At 41.6% G+C, this 27,966-nt stretch overlaps 1 pseudogene; it reads right to left on the bottom strand.

The window, feature by feature from the left end:
- LOC149748770 (lysine-specific demethylase 4D-like) overlaps positions 1–24,388 on the bottom strand; it is a 31,867-nt pseudogene extending 7,479 nt beyond the window's left edge.
- Between the last annotated feature and the right edge of the window lie 3,578 nt (positions 24,389–27,966).

Below are 27,966 nucleotides of genomic sequence, written 5' to 3'. Positions count from 1 at the left end.
CTTCTTGCTTTGGATAAAAGAAGAGACAATTTTCCTTCCAAGAAAACAGGTACTCTCTCAAGAAAAGATTTCCAAATGAAACTTGAACTGATGGGCAGTACCCATGTATCTCCTCCAGATTCTACTCAAATCAGCCCCACCCTAACTGCATCATTCCTTATTCCACACAATTGAATGCAATCAGCTCTTCCAACTGTCTAGTAAAAGGCCTCATTTTTAATGTTATCAGCCCACAAAAATAGGTATTTTGCCTGAAATTTTTCCTTTAAGATTTCTTACAAGAAAATATATGGCATCTAAAGGTTATACAAATTTCAGGGTCCTTTTAGGTACAGAGGGTTTTCCCTGGGAAAGCTGCCAGAATGGGTAGAGCTAGCACAGTGGTCAGGGCATTAAACACCACTAGTATATGGTCAGCACAAGAACCAGGGAGAGGAGAAGAAAACCATGCTAAAGAAATCGGTGAGGAAGAGCTCAACTGCCTTTAGAGAACAAAGGCATTGAACCTTCCTCACCCTGTAGTCTCCCCAATAAGGCTAAGAAAGATCAGCTGGCCTGCCATTGTTCCAAGTAATAGAAACTCCCCACATCTCCTATGGTCTGCAAGAGGTGCCAGAGGTCCCTATATGTTATCTGGGGTCCATTCAAGACAAGAAGAAGCTGGGGTTGGGGCCCAATCCTCTAATACCCCTCTCTCCAAAGAGGTCACCACTATTTGGCTTAAACATAAAACCTTTATCCTTTGCGTCTGGGATCAGGGACAAAAAATATAACCAAGGAAGGGCTTGCTCTCTGTGACCCCTGCTGGTAGCTTTTGAAGAGTGCATCAAACGAATGTTTGCTGCAGACCGGAATACTGATGGCAGGGGCCCTTTGAGTGAGCAGTAGTAGCTCTTTGTACCTCTGCCCTGGAGCCTCATGCACCATGGAATATATAGAAGATAGGTAATGGAGGATCAATGCACTCTTCTCCTTTTCCAATTTTAATGTCAAAGGATAAAAGAAACAATCTCGAGGTCTCTATAGAATGTATTGGTAATAAATGGTGGGGAGGGGAAGTGGTTGACAATCTAGCACATCCCTGAGGGAGTGTGACAAATGCAGTTAACTTAGCCTCTAAAAATTGGGTGGAAGTCAAATAATATCTCTCTTCCTATTCCAGAAACACCTGAGGAGCACTCAAGGGTCTTGGGGATAGATTGTAATGAAGGAGAAGCATTGTTCAAAAATGACCCTATATTTTCATCCTAGGATGCCTGAACAGTAGGCTAGCCTAGACTCCTTCCATGACTGGACGGCTATAGCATCCAAAAGGGCCCTAGGTCCCCAGGTGCCTCCTAACGTACAGGGCTGCTGGCTTTCCCAGACAGCTCCTGTAAATGGCTGTCATGATATCTAGGCAGCTTAATTCCCCAAGCAGTCTGAAGGTCCCTTTCCTAATAACGTGGCTGTCATCAAAGCTCTATATGAAGGAAGAGCAATGGGGAAGGGGCCTCCACTACAACAAAGCCCTCCTCAACATGGGATGCCTCTCCATGTAGATGCTGAAGAAATGCAGAGCCTATGTGTGCCTTGGTCTTGATGTGTTTCCTGAACTCATATTGTATGACTTTGTGGAATTTTCCTCCATGCAGAAGGGGACTCAAAAGATGGGAAGAAAGCAAATAGTAAGGTTTCATCAGGGTTAGGGTTTTCCAGCCATGTGTATCTCAAGGAGAGAGGAACAAGTGTCTTGATGGATTGGATGGAGGGATAAGAGAGTGATTCAAATGATGGGCCAGTAAATTTATCCTGGGTAAAAAAGCAAATGAGAACATGAGGGCAATGATGGAGAATGAAACAGTGTTTGATTCACGGGCTGAATATCTCCATTAGGTCAAATACTTCTATTAGAACACTAGGAAATGTAAGCTAGAAAGAGAATGGAATGCTTGAAACATAGGTGGTCCTATCATTATTCCCATTTTATGGAGGAAGAAACTGAGGTGTAGAAAAATTTATCTTTAAGTTAATACTTTGTATTCTCAATCCCTAGAGTTATTTTTGTACTTGACTTATCTTCCATATAAAACTACTTTGAGAGCATTGTCTAGGCCTTTTTCATCAACATATTTTCCAAGGGATCTTGGTACTTCATGTAGTGCACACTCCAAAAATGTTTATTAAAAAAATAAGTAGCGAAAATCATTTGGCACACACTGCAGTCTCTCTCCTCTTGGTTACACCCCATCTTTCTTCCTACCCTCCTGTCTCAGGGGAAGAGAAGATACTGCCCCTCTCCAGACCTCATCTTGCCACTTAAACTCCTTAAATAGACACCTCCCGTGCATTCCAACACTATGGTCAATTAAATGATCACTATCACCTCTCTAAAGAGTTAAATCGTCAGTCATCAGTCTGTTTCCTGATTTAAGCTGCATCCGTTCTCTTACCTTCATTTCAATACCCAACATGTCAAAACATAAGCAAAAATAATCCCCCTTTACAAAAACATTTCCTCATCTCACTTGTTTTCTGATTCTGACCCCACTTCTCCACTGAAATTCATCTCTGTAAATCATCACATTGTCTCCCAAGTGCTGCTCCGTGGGTTACACTTTATCTCTCTACATCACTGATTCATGGCGCACCTCCTTCCTCCTAAAATGTCTCTGACCTCCAGGGCACTGATAGTCTTCTCCAGTTCTTTTCTTTCTCCTTGGTTTCACTTCTTTTTCTACTACACAAATGCAGTCTTATTTCAAAGCTCAATTCTCATCTCTCTTTTAACTCTTTTTATTTTTCCCCTTAAATTTCCTTTTTATGTTCACGGCATTCTTTAGTATCACACTCTCTCTCTCTTTAAAGATATTATTTAGTGCCGTAGCTTTCTCTAATAGCACTGACTTTCTCCTGTGCTTCTGATTTGCTTTTCCTTCTTGACTGGCCACTGGGCCCCTGAAAATCAACTTGTTTAGTACAAAGTGATCATCTTTCTCCTGAAATTGACTTCCTCCTTTAGAAATCTTCTTTTCTAAGGATGGTAATACAGTATCCTAGTTACCATTGACTATTACATCTCCCTCTCCCTAGACATAGAGTCGGTGATGTCGGGGGATCCCACGACAGTCTACAGTGAGGCCCCAGGGATATCTGTATACCCCAGGGACATCTGTATACCCCAGGGAGGCTTCCTGTGCTCTCCTTCCTTATATAAGGAGCCAAGGATCCAGCTTGCCTTCCTCTCCTACTTATAGCTGTCACCACTCAAGCTAGACCCTGAGGATCTACAAGTACTGCTCATTTGTATCATGTGATAATCTCCCCATCTCACACTAATTTATAATATTAACAATTCTTCTACAATGATTTTATTTAAAACTATATAAAAATAACCAAATTTTTCATTCTATATGAAAACTTCCTCTAAAGAAGTGAAAAGAGAAGAGTGAAACAATTCAGAAGGAAAATTAATGTCAAAAATTTAAATACCATGCTAAGGGTCTTTCCTCTAATAAACAATAAAATGCTGATTACGAATAACAAACAGGCCTTCATTGCTTATTGAATTATTAATAGACAACTAAAACAAGCCTTGAGTTTTTGTTTTTCTTATTTTTTGGCTTTGCCCGTGGCATGTGGGATCTTATTTCCCTGACCAGGGATCAAACTCGTCCCCCTGCAGTGGAAGCACAGAGTACTAACCACTGGACTGCCAGGGAAGTCCCCTGTATTGGTTTTATAAACTAAATTATTTCCTTTTTACATTTCTAAGGATCCTAGGAGGAATGAGGCCGGGCCACCATGTTTATAAAATAAATAATCTAGATACACATTAGTCTTCAGATATTGAGCATCCAAAGGAAACACTCTGATTTTGTAAGTGTAACTCTGTGCGCAAATCAAACCTTCTCAGAATTTGCCACGTACAATTCCGGTGATCCTTCAGTGCTCCAGACAAATGTCTTCTCTATGGGTCTCAGACGGTTGCTTTTACTGTGAAACCGCCTCCATGTTTCTTTCAATTGGAGCCACAGGTACTAGTTGAGAATAAGTACCCTTTCGTTTCAGTTACTCTTCCATTTTACCCTTATTCATGGTATCCCCAGTAACACAGAAATTCTTCATCTAAGGAAACCTGACAATTCTGACAATTGAAGAAAAGTATTTTTAGCAGAATGATTAGACTTGATGGACTTCTGGAAATTCGGAGTCTTTCAAAAATAATTCCTCCAAGCTTTCCTGGTGTGTGTGTGTGTGTGTGTGTGTGTGTGTGTGTGTGTGTGTGTGTTTTAAACTGAAGAAGGTAAGAAGTGAAGTCAGTTTAATAAATCCTCTCCCTGTGGCCATTGTCCAGTTTGCTTATTGTACAGATTGCTCAACATTTTCAAGACAGCAGGAAAGCCTTCTTGTCTTATACGTTCCGTGCATATTTCAAAGCTATTATTTCAAATGAGGATTGTTGACAGAATGCCTCAGACGTTAGCCATTGTTTCTGCTGACAGCCAGTATCTAAATACTGTGTTTAATACATTTCTTCTCAAGTTAGAAAGTCTACTTACCGTTTATTGAAAATAATTATACCCATATTATTTGATGGTGAAATAAATTCTATTTGATGGAGATAAGTGACTCAACGTTCCCCCTATTATTGGACAGTTATTTTGTTTTTTACGTTACCACAAGTATTCCTAATCCCCTATAAATATCCTATACTTCAGTACCGAGATCAGTATATTTGGTAAAACATTAAATAATGAAATGCCTTGGATTAGATATCTAGAAATGCAATTACTGCACTGCAAGATTTAAACATTAAAAATACTTATAATGTATCGCCAAACCTTTCCGGAAACATATCACTTTACATCCTCACCATTAACTTTACTCTGAAAAACAATCTTTAATAATTTGGTAAGAAAATTATTGTGAAAAATTTTGGTGAAAACCTGTAGCTCAAGTGTTAATTTATACTTCTTAAATTACAACTAAGATTGACTTTTTCGTCTTCAGTGAATCTAGCCATTTGTATTGGTTCATATCCTTTGCCCATTTTTCTCTAATATGGTTCTATTGTTTTTTCTCATCTACTTACAAGAATACTTTATATATTATATGACTATTTCGCATATTTTACACAGTATATGAACATTTTACAAATTGCTCATGTGAATATTTTACATATTAAACCCTCTGTTTAATGTGTTCATAGTTTTTTCCCAGTTTGCCATTTCTTCAATTTACATTTAATTTTAATTTTAAATGGTTTTGGCACATATTTCAGTTTAGTATATTAATATGTTGAGTGGGTCTTTTCCTTTGTAATGCCTTTCATGGTCTTTATGTTTAGAAAGTTAGAAAGTTATTTGCCCATCCAGAAACAGATATATATTATCTTATGGGGTTGTTCCTCTTTCTATGGTAGTTGTACTTTTAATTTGGATTTTAGTTATACCTTTAATTCTAACTGGGGTTTTGGGGTTTGTTTTATTAACTTTTTTTATTGTTTTGCGAGTACGGTATGAGGAATAAGGGAGATGTAAGTATGATTCCTAGTCCTAGTTTGTTGTCTTCCTCTCTATTAGTTTATAGGAGCTTTCCTTTGTCCCAGTGCTCTTAAATTTCTTCTGTCTCAAAATTCTTGTGCTTTAGTTTTATGAAAACTTTTTAGTTCCTTCTTTGACAACTTCCTCTAGTTTTTCCCTCTGTACATTTTCTCCTGTATTTGGATATCAGACCTCATGGAGTGGACCTCCAATTCTTGTGTCTTTTCTTCTTCCAATTTTCTATCCCCTTATCACTATGCTTTATCTTCTGAAATTCTCTCTCATCCTTATCTTGTAAACCTACTTCTATTGTCTTTTTCACTTCTCCTATCAAACTTTTAATATTCAACAGCTCATTTCTGTCCCCATAGCTTTATCAAGTGTACATAGCTTCCTTACCTGCCCCCCACCATTGTCCTATTTTTATTTCACAGGTGCACTTATTTCTTCTCTCAGAAAATACTAAAACCCGGACCCATATTGTGAAAACAAGCTTCATGTAAGAATCCTTATGCTTAACATTGACATTTGCAATCTAGTATTTCTGCTGTGTTCTATTTTGTTCCCGTTTAAAAAATATGCTGCTGCTAACCCACAAAGTTGTTTCTATGACCCACTAATGGCTCATGTCCTGCAGTTTGGAAAGAAATATTATATAAATCATGTTGAGGCTTTTGATCTTTCAATGTCAGAGACACAATCACATTTGTTTTCTGTGCAGAAATGGACAGACTGGAGTGGCCCAGAATAAATGAAGACAAACATTTATAAAGATCCAGTTGAGAGATGGTACCTTTACTGCGGTGGTGGTAGAGACAGAAGCAGAGTGCGTACTAGGGTGACTTCACTCACATCTTATTATTTAATCTTATTTCCTCAGTGTGCCACGTGGGGAACTGGACCAGAGCGTTCAGATGCTTGTCCAAGATGGCATAATCAGTGAGTCCTGAGCCAGATTTGAGCCAGGTCCGTCTGTCTCCTAAGCCTGGCCTTTCCTCTAAGTCACAGCAAATCCATGAGGTGAGCCTATAAAATAGGAGAGAAATTGTCAGAAGAGCACATTTTGGAGCTTAAGAACCAATTCCTTGGAGGCTTCAATACCTGAAACGGTTGATTATGTTTGGCCCCTGAAACGAAACCTATATTTATTTCTTAATTAAAAAAACAAAAAAAGGCACATACAGTGTGATGTCACAGTAACAACCTGACTTGGAGTCCCCTTTGATCTGGAGTTGATGACCCTGGTCATGTGGTACTTGTCCCTCAGCCAGGTCATCCTTACCCTTGTACACCTCTGCCATGTCCTCCATGCGACGCTGTGAGGATTAGGGTTTTCATGGGATTTTTTAATATTTATATTACTATCTAGGATTATACATGTTCCCCAATGTCGATTCATGTTGTCAACTCTAAACACAAACAACTAGAAATCAATCCCTCTCTTTCTCATGTTCTTTATACATGCTCTATTATGCTACTTGTCATGTAAGGGTATTAATCGTTCCTCTGTCTTCTCTACTAGATCATGTACTTTGGGGTACAGGGTCCCTTCTTAGTCTCTGGGTTCCATTGGCTACCACAGAGTCTGGAGTAATAGATGTCAAATTTGATAATTATGTTGTGTTTGAAAAAATGCAGAATATATAAATAAATTCTCAGTTTTTAGGACTAAAGCACTTATATGACTTTAATTCACTGTTTTTCGAACTTTCTTGATCCCTGCTCCCCCCTTTGATAAGCATAACTATCTCTGCCACTACTCCCCCACCCCCTTCGGCAAATTCTACTTTTTCCCCAGACCCCTGTCAGTGACCAACACGCACATAACACAGAACATTTGCACATCCCACAGCCAGGCTGATTTTGTCTACTTTAGTCCCTTTTACTTTATAGTACAAACAAGAAAGCTCCTTTTTGTTTGCCTGCTTTCCAAAGGGAAGTTATATGATAATATTCAGTTTACTTTTGCAAATAACAAATGTCCTCACCCCAAGATTCTAGAACACAGTACGTCATGGGAGTACCTTGATCTAATTAAAGTTTTTACTGACAGCTCATTCTAGGGGAAGCCTGTCTTTCCCAGCATCTTTATGAGCCATAATTCACTGTCTTCATTTGGTCACCTCTGGTCCCTTTTCTTTGCCACTGACTCTCTTCTCCTGGGGACGAGGTTTCTAACCAGATCCTCTTAAGCCTCAGCACTCACACCCATGCCAGTCCAACATCTGTCAATAGCTGTCAGCAAAGACCTGAAGGGGAAGAAGAATGGCTGATGTGGAATAAAATGACATTCTACTTGGATTTCAGTGGTTTGGTTGATTCTTTTCCAAGCTGTTTGAAGACAGGAGTCAAACTAGACCCTTCTCCAGCCCTGCAGTCCTCACGACCTCTTCTCTCATACCCAGTTTTGAATCCCTTCATCCCCGCCAATCCATTCTGCAGCTGGAGTGACTTCCTAAAATAAATCTGATGACATCATCCTACTCTAATAGCCCGTCAATCGCTCTCCATGTGCCTTAGGATGAAACCCTGCTACCTACCTGACCCCCAAACCACTGAGATCTGATCCCTTCCTCTTGGGCCTCACGTCTGGCCTGTGCCACCTGGCTGTCTTTGCTCTGAGCAGTACTATTCAACTTCTTGCAGTTTCTACCACAGACAGTGCTCTCTCTTGTCCTGAGACTTTACATTATAAAATACTTCCCTTGGCCTGGAATTCTCACCTTGTATTCCCATCTCTTCAACTCTTTCATTTACCTTTTACTTTTTTTTTTTTTTTAAACAGAATGCAGCCAAACATTAAGTCCTCAAGTAATCCATCTTCCTAACAAGCATGTCCTCACTCACCCCTTGCCCTCCTCCTGACCTACGTGATGTTAAGGGCCCTTTCTGATTGTGCCTTTTTTTTTTGCAGAATTTAGGACCTTAGTTCCCTGACCAGGGATCGAACCCAGGCCCCTACAGTGGAAGCATGGAGTCCTAATCACTGGACCACCAGGGAACTCCCTGATTGTGTCTATTAATCCCAGTATTTCCCCTGTATCTAATTGCTACCTTCCCCCTCAGACATATACATAGTTCCTGCCATACAGTAAGTATTCAATACAGGGATTAAAGAAATGAATAAAAGAAAGGCAGAAAAACCCTTCCATGAAATTTCACTTGGAGTCTCTTGGCTCTAGTCCATTCATTCATTTTGAAAATGTTTTTAAAACATCTACCATGAGCACTGGCTAGATGACGAGTATCCACAGAGGAATGAGCTTAGACTTGGTCCCTGCTCTCATGCCAGCGCCTCGCAGGGCTCCATGGGTAACCAGAAAAGAAAGCAGAAGTTAACTGATGCTCTGCCTGAGACAGGGAAGGATAACGCTGGGGAACTTTCAAGCCACGAGTGAGTTCTGTAACGTAGACTTCATGCTGTGTCACCTCTAGCCCAGGGCAAGACAGATACAGAACTTGGTACCTCAGAACCTGAAGTAGGTAGGGAAGACAGACAGACAGACAGACAAGAAGTTCCGATACAGTGTGAGAAGTGCTCTTTTAGAGAGCTATGTGCTATGACGGCAGAGAAAGGTCGCTGAAGCTAATCTGGGGAGAAGTAGCTCTGAAAAAACAGTAGCAATGGTGTAAAACTCATACTTAATGATGAGATATGTTGAAACTGTGGCTTGTAAACTAGAATAATGATTAAATTTCTAGGTTCCTGAAGCTACTTCTTTGTCACTCGTCTCTGTTGATTGTCAAACACTTGTATGAAATTGACAGGTAGTGAGGAAATTAACCACATTTGCATTATGAGGGGAGGAAAGGAGGCTGAGGAGTAGGTGCTATTTGGGTGAGGATGCCTGATTCATTTTCCTAGTCATGACTAAACCTAAGAAAGGACACTAGGCTCAACCCTCAAGTGAGAAGCAGAAGGCCTCAGAGTCAAAAGTGGTGGTTGACACCCAAGCCAACAGAAGGCTGAATCACGCTCTCCTGAAACTGTGGGTAGAAGTGTCTTCTTTCTGGCAAAGCTAAACCTTGGATGATGTCTAGAAGTAATACTAGACAACCTCAGTCCTCACAGAAGAAGCCATGTGTCCACATGCACACTCTCACCCCATGACCTTGCACTAAAATGGACATATGGTCCATAGAACTCCTGAGCACTTCCGGATTGCTCAGCTTTTGGATATAGGTCCAGATGTTAGGGGACAACTGCAGACAGGAATAACTTTGAGTCTCCTCATGCAGAGAAATATTTAAAATAACTTTTGTGAAACTTTTTTTTTTTCGGCTTTCCTTATCTGCAGGGAGAACAGGGTAGTGGTTATGAGCTGGGCCCTGGAGTTAGACTGTCTGGGTGCAAATGCAGTGTGATCCTGGGCATACTGTGGAACCTCTCTATGCCTCAGTTTCCTCATCTACAAAATCAGGATAGTGATAGAACCTACCTCCTAGAGTTGTTTTAATTAAGACAACATGCATTAATATACCATGTTTCATTAATTCTAAGCCATGCATTTTTCACATTTTAACATGTCTGAAATTGAGGTGCAATTTACAGTCGACAGCATAGCAGAGTTTAGTTGCCTCAGTGGTAGGAAAAATAATGGTGTAGCTTATAATCAGTGGCATCTTAGATGTGATGAAATTCAGGATACAAAGAGCTTAGAAAAATACATAGCACATAAACAGTACTAAATGAATATTTAATAGATGATATACATATAAATTATATATTATATATATAATTATATATATTATATATATATATATTATATATATAGCTCTTCTACCTTCATCAGAGCCAAACTATATAGCTCATTTTTAAACCAATGTCCCAGATAGCAATGGCAAATGATAACATGACTGACGCATTTCCCAGGAAAGAGAGAAGCTGCTCTTAATACTTGGCCTGGAGTTGGTGGCAGCATCTGGTACCCATCCCTTTATCTTAGCCAAGATCTCAGAAAGGTGATATAACTGAGACCTACTGAGATGTGGATACCTTGGACAGGTAAAAATTTGATGACTCTTTAGGTCAACATTCTTTTCCTAATCATTTACTAGAGCGACTAGTACTCTGAGACACAGCAGAGAAGTAGGAGCTCTGACAATGAGGCTCAGAAATCCAGCTCTCACCCCAAACCTGCATACAGCAGGGAACAAATCCAAAGCCCTCAGTTAACCAACTGCTCTTCTTAAGAGGATAGTGATCCTTGGACTACCATTCCCCAAGTGACTAATGAAAGTCTTGTTTTCCAATTATAGACTCCACTTTCCGTAAGAGAAGCTGCAATAAACACATTTTTTAAATACCAGAAAATTTCCAGTGATGCTCTAGTGAACCTTGGAGACTGGTTCTATAAGCAACTCCTAAGCCTCCCCGACCAACATTAACTCAGCTCAACTCTGGGCCCCAAAAGGAGTTTATTCAGATGGCAGACACGCAGACATGAGTGAATATTATATATTTAGGCAGGGGATCAAAAGGAGCTTCCCTGGCCTTTTGTTTCTTGCTGATTGCGTGTCCCCTTTAAAATGTATTCGACTGTCAACAGGAGAAAGCAGAACATTCTGTTTTGAACTTCAACATATATTGCCTTTGTATTATGAAAGTTTTTTTTAATTGCCAGGAACAAAGGAAAATGAAGTTCTATCAATATGTTTATAATAGAAAGAATAATTAGAAAAGTAGAATAAAAAACTTATGCATGGTATGATCACAGTGTGTGAACATACGCAAAGGATGATGAAAGACTGAGAAAAGCTCAGTAATTGCCTTTGCACCACAGGTAAGTAAAATTATTGTTACTTTTGTGTAAATAAAATTTTATACAGAAAAACTTACAAGAGAGAAAATGAAATTCGTTTTCAAAGCAAATAGTATTAAATTCAGTTGAAGTTTGGAAACCACTGTAGGTTTCATAAATATACATTTTTTAAAAACTCAGAGGAGTATTTCATTTTCACTAGTTGTTCACAGATCATCAAGGCCCTGAGTCATTTTATAATACAAACAGGAAATGGAGGTTCTGATGAAGCAAGATGACCAAAATCCACCCTCTCCAGATATGGATAAACTGCTTGGCTTGGCTCTCTTGCCTAACCCCTGCTAAAATTATTTAGTATTTTCATGGTCCTTTCAGGATGATATAACAAAATATCATAGTGGCTTAGAAACAAGCATTTATTTCTCACTGTTCTGCAGGCCAGGAAGTCAAAGATCAAGGGGCAAGCAGAGTCAGTGTCTGGTGAGAACCAACTTCCTGGTTCATAGATGGCCATCTTTTTGCTGTATACACACATGGCAGAAGGGGCAAGCAAGCTCTCTGTGGTCTCTTTCTAGAGGCACTAATCCCTCTCATGAGGGCTCTCCTCTAATGACCTAATCACCTCCACAAAGCTCCACTTCCAAATACCATCACTTAAGTTTCAACGCATGAACTTTGGAGGGAGACAAACACTCGGTCTATGGCAGTAATGTTGAAGACAACAGTCTGTTCAGTGGGTGAAGGAGGACCATTTGACTTAAGCAGATGGTCTCTTTTTATCCAAATACTGATGTGGATACAGGAGACACTTATTTATTCATTCAGCAGACACTGAGTGCCTTCCTCCCCACTGTGGGCTAGGCTCAGGGCTAATTGCTGGAGACACAGAGTATATAAAACATGGTCTCAGCTGTCCTGGAACTCACAATCTCAGCTTTCTACCAGGTCATCTTGATTTTCAGTATGGAAATTTAAACATTTATTTCAGAAATCTATTTGCCTAAGTATCTATTCCATTATAACTACTTATGAATTTAAAATAATGGCTGTTTATTTTTAACACTGCAAAACATATTAAGGCAAACATTCAGTCCTATCTCTGTCTATATGTGTCTGTCTTAGTCTGAATATAACAGCATCTGGCAATTGCAGAAGGACTCCAGAAGTGCAGATAAATGGGAAAAGCAGAGGTCTGGCTATCAGGAGACTTTCATTTAAATCTAAGCTCTGCCATTTATAAGCTTTCTGAGCTCTCTGAGCCTTAAGTCTCATTTGTAAAATGGGAATAATAATACCTACCTCACATTTTGGACATGAGAATGAAATGAACTAAACAATGTGAAGCACTTAACCTATAGCAAAACTGAGCAAACACTACTTTGTTTCTTCCATATAGTTTCACTGTAGGTAGATGGCCAGTCTTTCATTTAGGGGGAAAAAATGCAATTACAAAAATCTGGATTTTACAAAACAGGTATTTTTAGGGCTCTGGTTTTCTTTTCAGAAAGATTAAACTCAGATTATAAACAGGTTAGCTGCAGGATTCACCTTGACAATTCAATTGCAAATCAAGAGAGCACAGAACCTTTGCAGCACAACCCTCCAGAGGCCGAAACACCCTTGATCCACTGGCCTTGACCAAGTCTCAGGTAGCCTTCCGGGACACTAGCGCTGGGATCACTGTGGGCAGGAAGTGCTCATTAGGACAATGCCTGCTAGTGTGTGGGCCCGTGTAGCAGGCGAGACAGTGAGACGCGATCTCCACCTCGCTGTGCAACAGTAACTTCGCTAAGGTTCCGGCAACTAAACAAAAATTTGGGGAAAAAACCCCAACACATCCAGCAGATATTGAAAAACACAACAGTTTGGGAATTTGGGATTAGCAGATGCGAACTGTTTTGTATAGAATGGATCAACAACAAGGTCCTACTGTACAGCACAGGGAACTATGCTCAATATCCTGGGATAAAACATAATGGACAAGAATAGGAAAAAGAATGTGTGTGTGTATATTTATATATATATAGCTGAATCTCCTTTCTGTACAGAAGAAATTAATGCAACATTGTAGAGATAAACCAACTATACTTCAATAAAATAGAGATAAAACACAAATTATCTTGCAATAAGATGATGAGAGAGGGGCAAGGAAAGTCCCAGTGGTCCATGCTAAGATCCAGGAGATACTTGGTATGTGACCACCCTCCTCTGATCTGTCTTAAAAGGCTTTATTGAGAAAAATGGAAAGGAGCAAAAAGAACCACGACATTGGCCATGTTCACTGAACTATCTACTGTCTCCCTAGACTTACTACCTGGCTCCCCTGGCTCCTAATTTTGTCCACCAGTGGTGACTAGATGACCTGTCATTTTCACCACATCACTCTTTGTCTCCACATGCGGATGCCTCTTCTGGATGCTTTATGCTCCCTGCCCGTTTACCCCAAGAGCTTTGCCTATAATTCCAATGGCATTTAGACTGTGGTCAATTCCTGTTCTCTCACAGGCCTATCCCCTCACCTTGCCAAACACAGTGTTAGGCCCCTGTCCCTTGCAGCAAATTCTGCTCTTCAAGTCACTGAGTATTTGAGGCCTTTGTCTTTGCATTATTAATCTGTTCCACATGGACCGAGGGCCCAACAATGAGGGCATCTGTTATAGATCTAATATTAGCAAGAAACACAGGTCACATCATCTTGTATAAAGACAATACTGAGGCAGAAACATTCGGTCACTAGCAGAGACGTGGCAGCGTTAAACAAGGGGCTCTGTGAAATGCTGGGGCTGTCTGTCATTCAGGGAGGGCAGAAAAGAGGGGAGGGAGAAGACTGGAGAGTGTAACCCGTCCTTTCTTTCGTTCCATTCTGCTGTCCTAGGGAAATACAACTGCCCTGCACAACTCCTACCATATCTGGCCTCAGGTTAGGCAGAGAGGTCCCCTGTCCCCCTAGGAGGACATACAGAGGTCTTAGGTGTGAGTGTCAGAAACAGCCATGCTTAAGCCTAAGGAAGACGTGCCTTCAGCAGAGGGGCTACCAAACTAACAAGTCACTGGATTAAAACCCTTTGGCCACGTGGCTTAGGGGATTCCGGGTGTCTCCCCTTTTCTAGCAGCTCCAAAGGTCCAGCAAGATCATTTGGATTAGCCTCCATGGCTTGTGGAATCTTTGCAATCCAAATGGGCTCCTTAGAACAGGGGGCAAGTCTGAGCTCTGGAAATGTTTTATTTGGCTTGATATCAGGACTTGGAAGTTTTTTTTTTAACTAGCTGTCAACATTTACATTTTTTTTTCATAAAATCCCAAGTTGTTAGCTTCTCTAGAAAATTCAGAAAATGACAACCCCATGACCCTCATTCCCACAAAACAATAGTAGACTGGCCCCCAGGAGAGTCCTTGGCCTTACGATGGGGCATGAGCCGCCCTCCTTACAGCAACAGTCACTTAGATAGCCGGCCTGAACCGGGTGGCAATGGGAATTTTCTACCAGGGGTCAAGGGTCTCACAGGAAAGGTCAGCAGGCTCTGGGTGTTGTGAGCAGTGGGCAGGAGTGGATGAAGGAAGGAGATGAACCCCATTTCAAGGAAATACAAACTCCCACCACCGAAAAGCCAAGCCCCAGGTACACGGGACTGACGGATGGACTGCCAGCCAGCAGAGCCTGGACACTGTGAACAGCAACCAGAGAAACAGAAACATTGGCCAAGAAGCCTGCACAGAGCCTTGTCACCTGTCCATAGTTGGAATGAAGACGGGGAATGGCAGGGGCGGGAGAGAAGAATGTGTTCTCTCCGTGTCCCTCCATCCTTCCACTGGGCATGTCGAGAAAAAAAAAAAAAAAACCCTCTCACTGGCACTTGCTGAAGAAACTAAACTCCCATCCACCCCTGCAGCCTAACTGCCCATGGACCAAAAGTTAGATGGGTGGGTGTCAAGCATGACTGCACAGCAGTTTTAACATTTGTACTGCAGCCAATGGAGCTGGAATTTTGGGGTGGTGAGAGGATGGGGGGAGGATCTAGACATCAGTGTGTTTCAAATGTGATTCCAGTAGGTTGAGGTCCAGCGCACTGGAGCAGTGCCTCTCCACCTTGAACATGCCCCTGACTCACCTGGGATCTAGTTTAACATGCAGACTCTGAGTCGTAGGTCTGCGGCCAAAGTCTGAGCTCCTGAACTTCACCAAAGTCAAAGGCGATGTCCGTGGTGTGGATCCTGGCCACGCTTTGAGTGATAAGAAGCTACAGCCTTTGCCAAGAGGCACAGGAAAAGATGTTCAACATCGCTAATTATCAGAGAAATGAAAATCAAAACTACAGTGAGATATCACATCACACCAGTCAGAAAGGCTATCATCAAAAAATCCACACTTAATAGATGCTAGAGAGGGTGTGGAGAAAAGGGAACTCTCCTACACCATTGGTGGGAAAGTAAATTGGTATAGCCACTGTGGAGAGCAGTATAGACATTCCTTAAAAACTATAAATAGGGGGCTTCCCTGGTGGCGCAGTGGTTGAGAGTCTGCCTGCCAATGCAGGGGACACGGGTTCGTGCCCCGGTCCGGGAGGATCCCACATGCCGCGGAGTGGCTAGGCCCGTGAGCAATGACCGCTGAGCCTGCACGTACGGAGCCTGTACTCCACAACGGGAGAGGCCGCAGCAGTGAGAGGCCCGCGTACCGCAAAAAAAAAAAAAAACACCTATAAATAGAGCAACCATATGATCCCACAATCACACTACTGGGCATATATCCGGAGAAAAACATGGTCTGAAAGGATACATGCACCCCAGTATACTCTGCAACACTGTTTACAATAGCCAAGACATGGAAGCCCCCTAAATATCCAACCACAGGGGAATGGATAAAGAAGATGTGGTACATATATAGAATGGAATATTACTCAGCCATTAAAAAGAATGAAATAATGCCATTTGCAGCAACATGGATGGACCTAGAGATTGTCATACTGAGTGAAGTAAGTCAGACAAAGACAAGTATTGTATGATATCGCTTATATGTGGAATCTAAAAAAAATGATACACATGAACATATTTACAAAACAGAAACAGACTCACAGACTTAGAGAACAAACTTACGGTTACTGGGGGGGAAGGTGGGAAGGGATAGTTAGGGAGTTTGGGATTAACGTGTACACACTGCTATATTTAAAATGGATAACCAACAAGGACCTACTGCATAGCACAGGGAACTCTGTTCAATATTACCTAGCAACCTAAATGGGAAAAAATTTGAAAAAGAATAGATACATGTATATGTATAACTGAATCACTTTGCTGTGCACCTGAAACTAACACAACATTGTTGACCACCTATACTCCAATACAAAATAAAAAGTTAATCATAAGGAAGAAGCTATAGTCTTTTCCTTTGTCATTCTCCTTTCAAGTACTTTACCAGGGACAACCCCACGTCTGTCACCTCTATGTCTGAAAATAATAATAGTAATGAATAATATTATTAAAGTAATACAAAATAAGTAATAATAATAACTTCAATAATAGCTAGACTTTCTTGTGTGCTTCTCGTCGAACACTGTGCTGAAATCACACTTTTTAAAAACAAATCTTCAACTAGATGTGAAATAATAGCTTGTTTTCCCTCAAGCTAGTTACTACTCTAAGTCTCTTACTTATATTAAGTCAGTTGAGCTTCACAACCATCCTATTGTTGTGAGTTCTGTTATTATCATGTCCAGAAGCAGCCCGCCGAGGTCACACGGTTTTATGAGCGCAGCCCTTGTGTTTGGACACAGGGTGTGTGCTGGGCCCCGCTGGCTCTCCCAGGAGCAGGGGCCTCGGAGTGCTGAGTCACTTGCCAGTCACCCTAGCAAAAGGCAGAGCTGGGCTTCCAATCTCCATCTGCCCGACTCTACAGACTGAGCTTTTGGAAAGAAAAGTGCATGATGTATACAAATTGGAAGTCAGGGTTCTTGGCACATTGTAGACCCTCATAATATGGTAGCCACGTTTCCTGTCTCTAGCCTACATCTTTTTACCTTTCTCCTAGAGTAGCCAGTGTGAACTGCAGACAAGCAGTTACCAGGGTGTCTTTATCCATTTGGGCTGCTATCACAAGATACCATACAGTGGGAGGATTGAGCACCATTTTCTTTTCACAGTTCTGGAGGCAGGAAGTCCAAGACTAGGGTGCCAGCATGGTCAGGTTCTTGGTGGGGGTTCTCTTCCTGGTTTACAGACAGCCACCTTCTTGCTGCATCCTCACATGCTGAAGAGGATAATCGTCTCTCTTTTTAGAAGGGCATTAATCTCATTCATGAGGTCTCCACCCTCATGATCTAATTACTTCCCAATGGCCCCACCTGCAAATCCCTAACTGGAGATTAAGGTGTCAACATATGAATTTTAGGAGGACACATTCGGTCCATAGCAAGGGGGGAGATAGTGGGAAAACGGAATGGAACACAGGAAATGGAATTCAAATGACCAGGCTCCCTAAAGGAGCCAACAAATGTCAGTGTCATAAGTGGAGGAAGGGAGGGATTTGACAGTAAGCCACACTCACTTCCTAGAGTGAAGCAGCCAGTGGGAGCATTCAAAGCCAGTCCCATCCCCCTGCACACCTGGTGAGAAAGGAATGCCCGGAGCAGTCATCATTCTCCCAAAAGGTGACCTGTGCCCATTTGTCAGGTACGACTGAGAAAAGTGAACAAGAGAGCTGCTATGAGCCCCAGAACAGACTGAAACAGCTCTGAGAGCCCCAAGAGGCTTTGGCCCTGAACTTGAGGCTGACTGTTCCCAGTAAAAGATACCTTTCTTCAGAGGCTCTAAAACCAGCAGTTTGGCGGAGAGCCTGGCTACGGTTACGGTAGCTGGGAAGAAGCTGTGGTGTGGTGAAACTGCCTAACTGCCTGTCTGTCTCCAAGCAGATCATAAACGTCATACTATGTTTCCTTAGCATGTACGACTAGCCTGGCACGGTGAGGGTGCTTAATATTTGTTGAGTCAATGAACGAAGGTCTCATATTGGAATAAGACAAACAGAGTTTATTCTCTGGCTCTGTAAGTTATTTCAAACCCCAGCTTAGAACTGGGTATCTTATTTTAAAACACAATTAACATAAAAGCAATTATGCTGTAATAGGAATTATTTATTTATTTTAGGTGTTTCTTATGATACTAGCTCTTTTTTTCATTTCTATTGGTGGTTTCAAGTCATTCACTCAATCGACAATATTCATTCAGTCCTCACTAAACAGAGAAAGCCAAGAAAGATAATTATCAACTCTTTTAATCTGGTTCAATCCATGAGCTAAACCATAGGGTAATAAAGTACTCAGGGTCTTGAGGGTCGTGTGTAAGTACAGTCAAGGTGATATACCACAAGAGAGCTGAGGTTAGGTCATCTGGTTACTAAGGAGTTTCTCAGGAAAAAGAAACTTATGCAATAGACCCTTGACATTCCCAGGGAATGGATCCTGAGCTCTTTCTTTGCAAATTCTTAATCTTAGCTCTTTCCTAAAAATTATCCGTCTCTGGCGCCAGGATTTCCCATGCATAGCCTCAAATTCTAAACCTATAGCCCGTTCACCTCTCACACCTGATCTCTCACCTGGTAGCTGTTTTTCCAGAGGATTTCTCCTGAAGTCTCCTGAGGAGATGCCTTCACTGCCCTCCACATTATGTGAATATGGGCCTCAGCACAATTCCAAAATACTGACTGCATTGATTTGCTGCTGCTCATACATAGCTGAGACGGCTGTTGTCAACTTAGTGAATGTCAGTGATCTGCTGGCTCTGTTAAAGTCCCACCTAATGCAATACAAGTCAGAAACCTGACATGTCAGCTGGTACAGCAGGAAACGAGAACATACAGACATTCTGCTCTCAGGATTTGCATCTGGTAGGAACGACAGAGCCATTTCCAGGGATGGCTGTGAATTATCCGTGCTTTCAAAGACTCTGTGGCCCCCAAATTTCTCCATCCCCAGGTCACCTAAAACACCAATGGCCCCAATCACACAGTGGGAGGAGTTTGCATTCACTGAGTTATGACATTTTATGCCTTCCCCCCGCCACAGCTCCCGACACCTCTCTCCTGCTCTCCAGCCACTTTGCTAATCTGTGAGCCCCTTAAGGATGCCCCCACCGCAGGTATTTGCATGTGTTGTCCCTCTGCCTAGAGTGATGCTCTGGCTCCCTTGTCCACAGCACGCATTCGAAGACCACACTCCCAAGAGGCCACCCTCTCCGACACAGCAGTCCTGTCACTCTCTAACCCCTTACTCTGCTTTATTTTTTCTCCTAGCCCTTGTGACTGCTTGACTTGTTATGTCTCTCTTTATAATGAGAATATAAGCTCCAGGAGAACTGAAACTTTGCCTTTTTCACTGTTGTGTCCCCAATTCCACAAACAGTGCCTGGTACACGGTAAGTGCTTAGCAAACATGTGCTGAATGAATTAATAAGAGAGTGAGTGAATGGGCACTGAAATATATAGACACCATGTGAAGCTTTTGAGAAAAGGCTCTCTGAGAGATGGGACAAAGAAAAGATGCTCTCTGAGGTCTACAGGACTTAACATAGCTCTTTTTTAGGTAGAGGAGCCTTAACATCTAGGGCACGAGGATACTGGATGCCAGGATCCTAGAAAAATCCAGAAACCCGGCCACACAAATGTTGCATTTTCATTGAGTGGTACCTCCAACATGTTACCCATGCCCAACAGGGCTCAGTTCTACCCTTCCTCTGTCCTCCCTGAAACTGCTTATCCCCCTTACACCGACCAATTGCTGAGGAACCGTGAGAAGGGTCTCACTATTACCCTGTAACCACTGCAGGTCAATGACAAGGAGCTTGGGAGGCATTTCAGTTTGAGCGGCTGGTGAGCAGAGCGGGATGGGCAAGGGCTGCTCCTCACCAGGATCTGTTCAACTCACATCACTGTTCATTCCACTTACTTCGGTAGCCAATTCCTACCAACCGTTTGTGCTTTCCTATTTAAAGTGATGAAAAGTAACACAAACATTGGGGGAAAAAGCAACTTCAAGACCCGTATACGGTAACAATCTAACGACATAAATATCATGATAAAGTTATTTCCAAATATCTGGAAAAGAATCCTTATACACACAGAAACTGAATTGGTGTAATGGTTAATCTCTACGAATAATTCATTGTGGCCAGGTAGTCAGACAGATCCATAACTGATCCTTTATACAAATCTTAGAGGAGTCCCAAGACCCTAACTCCAAACTCTACGAGTTACGTTTAAGTACAGGTTCTAATGTCCATCTTACAACTTTGGGCTCCTAAGTAATAATGGTAATAGGTAATTTTTATTTAGCACAAATTATGTTTGCCCTGATCTGAACTAGTTATGTGCAAACTCTAACAGAGGAGCAATGTGGCTAAGAGCTCATTTTGCCTAAACTGGCAAGTGGAGAGCCATCGAAACCTGATTTGTTGAAAGACTACTAAACAAGCTGGTGTAGGAGTCTGAATAAAGGCTGGGTCCTCTGGCTCTTGACTGATTGTGAAATCTTTACCTTGCCTTTGTAACACTGCAACAAGGACAAATACGACAAGGAGTGGAATTTGTAAATGGGTATGTGTGACCTTTTGTGCAAACATGCGGTAGATCATGAGCAAAAAAAACCTATCAGTTTTCTAATGGTAAAAATAATTAGCAGGGCTTCCCTGGTGGCGCACTGGTTGAGAGTCCACCTGCCAATGCAGGGGACACAGGTTCGAATCCTGGTCCGGGAAGATCCTACATGCCGCGGAGCGGCTGCGCCCGTGAGCCATGGCCGCTGAGCCTGCGCGTCTGGAGCCTGTGCTCCGCAACGGGAGAGGCCATAGCAGTGAGAGGCCCGCATACCACAAAAAAAAATAAAAATAAAAAATCTGCAGTTTCTTACAAAATTAAATATAGTCTCACCATACAATCCAGCAGTCGCACTTTTTGGTATTTACTCAGATGAGCTGAAAACTTACATCCACACCAAAACCTGCACACAAATGTTTATAGTAGTTGTATTCATAATTGCAGAAAAAATTGGAAGCAACCAAGATGTCCTTCAGCACGTGAGTGGATAAATAAAGGGTCATACATCATACAATGGAATATTATTCACCAATACAAGGAAATGAGCTATAAAACCACTAAACGTGGAGGAAACTTAAAGGCATATTACTACGTGAAAGAAGTCATCTGGAAAAGACAAAACTATGGAAGCAGTAAAATGATCAGTGGTTGTCAAGGAGGGAGGGGGTGTGATTAGGCAGAGCACAGAGGAATTTTAGGCAATGAATCTATTCTGTATGGTATTATAAGTGTAGATACATGTCATTATACATTGGTCAAATCCATAGACTGTACAACTCCAAGAGTGAATAAATTAAACTAAGGACTCTGGGTGATAATGAGGTGTCAGTGCAGGTTCTTCGATTGTAACAAATGTTCCTTTCTGGTGTGGATGCTGGTGGAGGAGCCTGGGAACGAGTATGTTGGAATCCTCTGTATTTTCCACTTAATTTTGTTGCGAAGTACTCTGCAAAAATAAAGTCTATTAATTACAAGAAAAGTTAACGTGTAAGCCTGGGGGTGTGGTCAGGAACACAACAGTAGAACTGAGCATCACAGAAAGAATGCGAGCGGATGTCCGAGGCATTGGGCTGGCCCTAGAGGCCAGGAGAGTGTATGAATGCACGTAAAATTAACTGAGCACCTCTTACATGCCTGTTACATTTACATCCCCAGTATCTTCAGAAAATTCTCACACTGTAATTCTGGCTCAGAGAAAATCAATGATTTTTTGGCTGAAGGTCCCACGACTAGACAGTAGCAAAGCGCAGGTTTGAATGCCATTTCTGCTGACTCTAAGTCCAGTTCTCCCCTCTAAGTAACTGCTGGAAAGCTCAAAGCAGTGACTACCGAAAAGTTTGCTTTACGGAGGACATCACGCTTCAGATTCAACTTTGCACATACGCATACAGAGTGGGTCCATGGATGGACTGAGTTTGTGGCTGGAGGGACAACACAAAACCACATCAACAGCATCACATTTATTTACTTCACCATTAAAAGAAAAATAAGAGGCTGCAGGGGAGGTGATAGGGAAGGAGAACTGAATAGAGAATTGTTATTACTATCCAGAGTAATAGCCTTTCTGGAATTTCCCATACCAAGGACAAAACTTCATAATGGACAGAGTCAGCTTCCCCTGGGGGTCACCCTCTCTGCCATGATGAGGAAGGAAAGCTTCTGCAGCTCTGGAGAGGGGCCAGGGAAGGGGGTCTCACAGTCTGGTGACAATGCAGACCTCCCCAAGTCTCCTTTCTTCTCTACAGTGCATGCCAGGGACACGGCCCATCTTCCTCACCTCTTCATGCCCACACTCATCTTATTGTTCCATCTCCAAGCCTGCCTGGAAAGGAAGATAAAGCCTCCCCACCTTCCTATTTCCTTGCTGCTCCAAGAAAACAAAGTCTCCATTCCATATTGCTTCAGGAAACAGAAGACAAACACACACACACACACACACACACACAATTTCAGTAACATACAAAGCTCTGGTCTTAATGTTACTATTCTAACATCCAACTCCCTTCGCAGCTGGGAATTATAGGTCCCTTTTAGAGTCCCCACCCAACCACCCATTTTTAATATCCTAAGGGTGCTCACCTGAAATCTCCCTTATTCTGATGAAGATCTTTCCAAAGGTCATGCAGAGCCCTATTCCCAGGCCACTTTGCCATAATCGATCCAGCGCTGGGTGGCAAAATTGATGGCTTCCGCGCAGTTGAAGCCAGAGTGGTAGCCTTAAGGAAACGTCACTATGAAATCTCCAGCCTCCTGAGTGACCCGATCGAAGGGGATGCCGTTGTCCTTGAGGACCTTGGGAGAGAAGAGAGCCACCTTGTGCCGCAGGAAGGCCTCACAGCTCCGTGAGCTGCCCGGGAAAAGCTCCCTGGCCAGGCCTTCCAGGCGCCGGCCGTGTTCTGGGGGTACCGCGTACCAAGTCTTGGGCTCCCCGAAGTGCAGACAGTTGATGCTGTAAAGGTCCATGTCCTCCGTGTGCCAGGCGAAGGCGGTCTTCCACATGCCGAAGTACACGTAGGGGGTGTTGACGCCTTCGATGACCACTCCGCACTCCTGTTCCAGCAGGTCCTGAATGGTTCCCAGGTGTCCAAGGTTCCACTGCTTCGTGTTTTCATCGAATAAGGAGCCACTGACGTCCGCACCGTATACTGGTGAATCATAGGAGCGTGTTTTGCAATATTTTCGCTCCAGATCCTCAAAATCAGAGTAGAATGGAGTCTGGTGTTTTTCACTGTTTGTTAAGCGGCGATGCTCGCTCTCGGTCATGGCTTTCTTCTTTTTGTGGTGCTGAGTAAACACACCTGCCTGCCCAGTGGTCACCTGCTGGAGGGGAGCGGCTATTAAGATGTCATCGGTATCATCGTACGTCTGTCTGGCTTTCCATCCTTTCGGTGGAATTACCTTGGCTAGGCCAGCTCGGTGTGCACCTTGCGACTCCACGTAAACAACATATTTGCTGAAATCTTCAAATTCTTCCATGGTTGGGTGGACGATCGTAATCTTACAACTTGGGTTCTGGCTACCAAAGTGCTTAGACTGCATGGCGGCAACAGAATAAGCAACGGACTGCCAGCTTGTTAGGTATGCTTTGGATACCTGAGAATGCTGGGGAGTAACCTCTTCCCTATACTTCCTTTATCTTTAAAGAAGTTTTGATATAGCTGAGAGGCAGGAACTCAGACTTGAACTTTTAAACAAACGAGGTGGTATCTTCTCCAGGCTTGTCAATCCACCAGAAGGACTCCACTCTTGTCTGCATTGTGGAGCCAAAGGAAATCCACTATTTCCCAGAGGAGATGGCTCTCTGAGCCAAGTCCTGCCTCAGCCTGCAGCTCTGTGAGTTTCCTCTGTTGGGGGTATAAGTGCCTGAGACCTCTCCAGATTCCCAGGCTTCAGTGCATGGGTGGCTTCTCACCTCACTGTAGCAGAAAGTCTCTTCATGGAAGTTTCCAAGCCAAACCTAAAGAAAGTACAAAATATTGAAAATAAGTGGATGACAAAACAAACTGATTTAATATCAAGTAAAAGAAAATTGTATAGCAATCTTAATCTCAAAGTTTGAATTTAAGGACAAAAAGTACACTCTTTTGGTAGGCATGTAAACTGGTGCAGCTATGGTGCATACTATGGAAAACAGTATGGAGGTTCCTCAAAAATTGCAAATAGAACCACCATATGATGCTGCAGTCTCACTTCTGGGTATATAGCTAAAGGAAATAAGAACAGAATATCAAGGAGCTATCTGCCCTCCCACATGCACAATGGATAAGATATGGGAACAGCCAACATGTCCAGTGATGGTTGAATGGATACAGAAGATGTGGTACATAGATACAATGGAATACTACTCAGCCATAAAAAGAATGAAATTTTGTCATTTGCAACAATATGGATGCTCTTGGAGGGTATTATGTCCAGTAAACTAAGACAGAGAAGGACAAATATGGCATGGTATCACTTATTTGTGGAAACTTAAAAAAAAAAAAAAAGGAGTAAAACAGAACCAGAGTAGAAAAGTGGTTGCGGGGGACGGCAGGGAAGGGAGGGTAAAAGGGTGCACAGTGAATAAAGTCTCAGGAGCTAATGTTAACCATGGTGATTAAAGTTGATAACAATGTGATGTATAGTTGAAATTTTCCAGAAGAGTAGGATTTAAATGTTCTTACCAAAGAAAGTAAATATATGAAGGAAATGTGTTAATTAACTAGATGGGGGGAATCCTTTCACAATGTATATCAAATCACCACAAAATTGACTGAACATTTTACAATTTTAAAAGTCAATTATACAGCAATAAAGCTGAAATTGAAAAATAAAGAATTAGGACAAATCATAAGACAGAAAAAGAGGAATATCTAACTGAACAGTAAGGACACTAAACAAGCTTGGAAAGAAAGGAGTTAAGCACTCAACTCAAGAAATTGGATGGCTTAACCCAAAAGATAAATTAGGGAACGGAAAACAATGATATAAGCTGAAACAATTACAAAAGAAAATATAACACCCAATAGACATGATGACTGAAACCAAAATGCAATTTGTAGACCATTAAAAGTGTAAAAACATAAGCATAAGAGAAAAGACAGAAAAGTACAAGCATATCAGGTTATAATAAAACAGGCGACGCAGATAAAAATCTACCATTATAGAAAGAGTGCCTATGTAAACAAAAGCAGGAAAAAAGTACAGAACACAAATAGACACATCCTTAACAAGCATTATCCTTTATGTGTAAATACTTGAAACATTCTAATTAAAATCTAATCATTAATTTGCATTGATAGACAAATTATTAGAAATATAGGGTTCACTCAAAATGGGAGAAAATATTTGCAAATGAAGCAACAGACAAAGGATTAATCTCCAAAATTTACAAGCAGCTCATGCAGCTCAACATTATAAAAACAAACAACCCACTTCAAAAATGGGCAGAAGACCTAAATAGACATTTCTCCGAAGAAGATATACAGATTGCCAGCAGACACATGAAAGAACGCTCAACATCGTTTATCATTAGAGAAATGCCAATCAAAGCTACACTGAGATATCATCCCACACTGGTCAGAATAGCCATCATCAAAAAATCTACAAACAATAAATGCTGGAGAGGGTGTAGAGAAAAGGGAACCCTCTTGTACTGTTGGTGAGAATGTAAATTGATACAGCCACTATGGAGAACAGTATGGACGTTCCTTAAAAAACTAAAAATAGAACTACCATACGACCCAGCAATCCCACTACTGGGCATATACCCTGAGAAAACCATAATTCAAAGAGTCATGTACCAAAATGTCCATTGCATCTCTATTTACAATAGCCAGGACATGGAAGCAACCAAAGTGTCCATCAACAGGATGAATGGATAAAGCAGATGTGGCACATATATACAATGGAATATTACTCTGCCATAGAAAGGAACGAAACTGAGTTATTTGTACTGAGGTGGATGGACCTAGAGCCTGTCACATAGAGTAAAGTAAGTCAGAAAGAGAAATACAAATACTGTATGCTACCACATATATATGGAATCTAAAAAAAAAAAATTGTCATGAAGAACCTAGGGGCAAGATGGGAATAAAGACACAGACCTACTAGAGAATGGACTTGAGGATATGGGTTGGGGGGAAAGGGTAACCTGGGACAAAGTGAGAGAGTGGCATGGACATATGTACACTACCAAATGTAAAATAGGTAGCTAGTGGGCAGCAGCCACATAACACAGGGTGATCAGCTCAGTGCTTTGTGACCACCTAGAGGGGCAGGATAGGGAGGGTGGGAGGGAGGCAGTTGCAAGAGGGAATAGAGAGGGGCACATATGTATAACTGATTCACTGTGTTATAAAGCAGAAACTAACACACCATGCTAAAGCAATTATACGCCAAGAAAGATGTTAAAAAAAAAAAGAAATATAGGGTTCAACCAAGTTTCTAGACACTGATTAGCAAACAAAATCTATAGATCCCATGCACCAGTTAACAATCAATTATAAAGTGAAAGAGTAAAAAGGTTTTAATCCCTTTAATAACAGAAATACATGGCCCCAATGAAGAAATCTAATAATGATATGCATGCAATGCTTGTACTTTAAATGCATAAATAAATGTGAATTTTACCAGGGAAAAAAAGGTGCTTTCTGGTATAAAATGTCATCCTTTTCATCTTTATGCTTTAAAGGAAAAAAAATAAAAGTTCAAAAAAGTGCTTGCCTTCTGCCAGTCTAAAATCTTAAATCCAAATGATGATACACAGGACCCAGAAAATGGTTTCCTTGAAGGATTCAGCCTCTGAATGAAACAGGCTGTGCTCAAAGTCTGGCTAGATATGTCCCACACCAATTCCAATTCAATCAGTACCACCCCAAATCTAATACCCTCATATCCAATCAAAATCTCTAATTTGATCCCACATATTTTTCAAGTCCCTTCCAATTGACACACTCCTTACCCAGTTCTAGAAACCCTCTCATTCACATTAGATCGCAATTCACTAAATGAGGTGCTTTTTCCTGAAAATCTTTGTGATTTTTACCAAGAAAATATTAAGAGAAAAATTAACTTCACAAGTTGGAAAATAGTTTAAAAATAAAAACTCAAGGAAAGGATATCCCAATGTATAGTACCCTCTCTCTCGCTCTCTCTATATATATGCATAAATAGTGTCATTTTTTAAAACTTCTGGTAGGAAAATAACTCTTTTGCTCATAAGCACAAATTACAGAAATAAAGTGACCTACCTTCTACCAACAAAATCCTGATTCCAGTTGGAGATATTCAAGGACCCAGAGAGACAGACAGTGTTCTCTGGGCAGCTGGCCTCCAAATGCAGACCCACGTCCTGATGGCTCTGGCTTTCTACCTGGGCAAAGGTATAATTTGATCAGCACCAGTCAACGGTAATTACTCTCATTGGTCAGCCCACTCTGTCTGCGCCCCTTTGATTTTTTAAACCAGTCTTACAGCGAACTAAGAGGTTGAAAATAAAAGGAGTGGGAAAGTCAAACCAAGCAATTATTAAACAAAAGAAACCTGGTCTAGCAGCAATTAATATCGAATGTATTTATAAGGTAAAAGAAGGGCAGCTTTAGTTATGAAAAAGAA

This window comes from Delphinapterus leucas, chromosome 7 (assembly GCF_059928025.1).
Source record: "Delphinapterus leucas isolate spDelLeu-1000000601 "Yukka" chromosome 7, BTC_Dleu_Yukka2, whole genome shotgun sequence".
Classification (NCBI taxonomy): domain Eukaryota; kingdom Metazoa; phylum Chordata; class Mammalia; order Artiodactyla; family Monodontidae; genus Delphinapterus; species Delphinapterus leucas.
The sequence above is the reverse complement of the archived record's forward strand: the minus strand, read 5'-3'. Positions and strand labels throughout refer to the sequence as shown.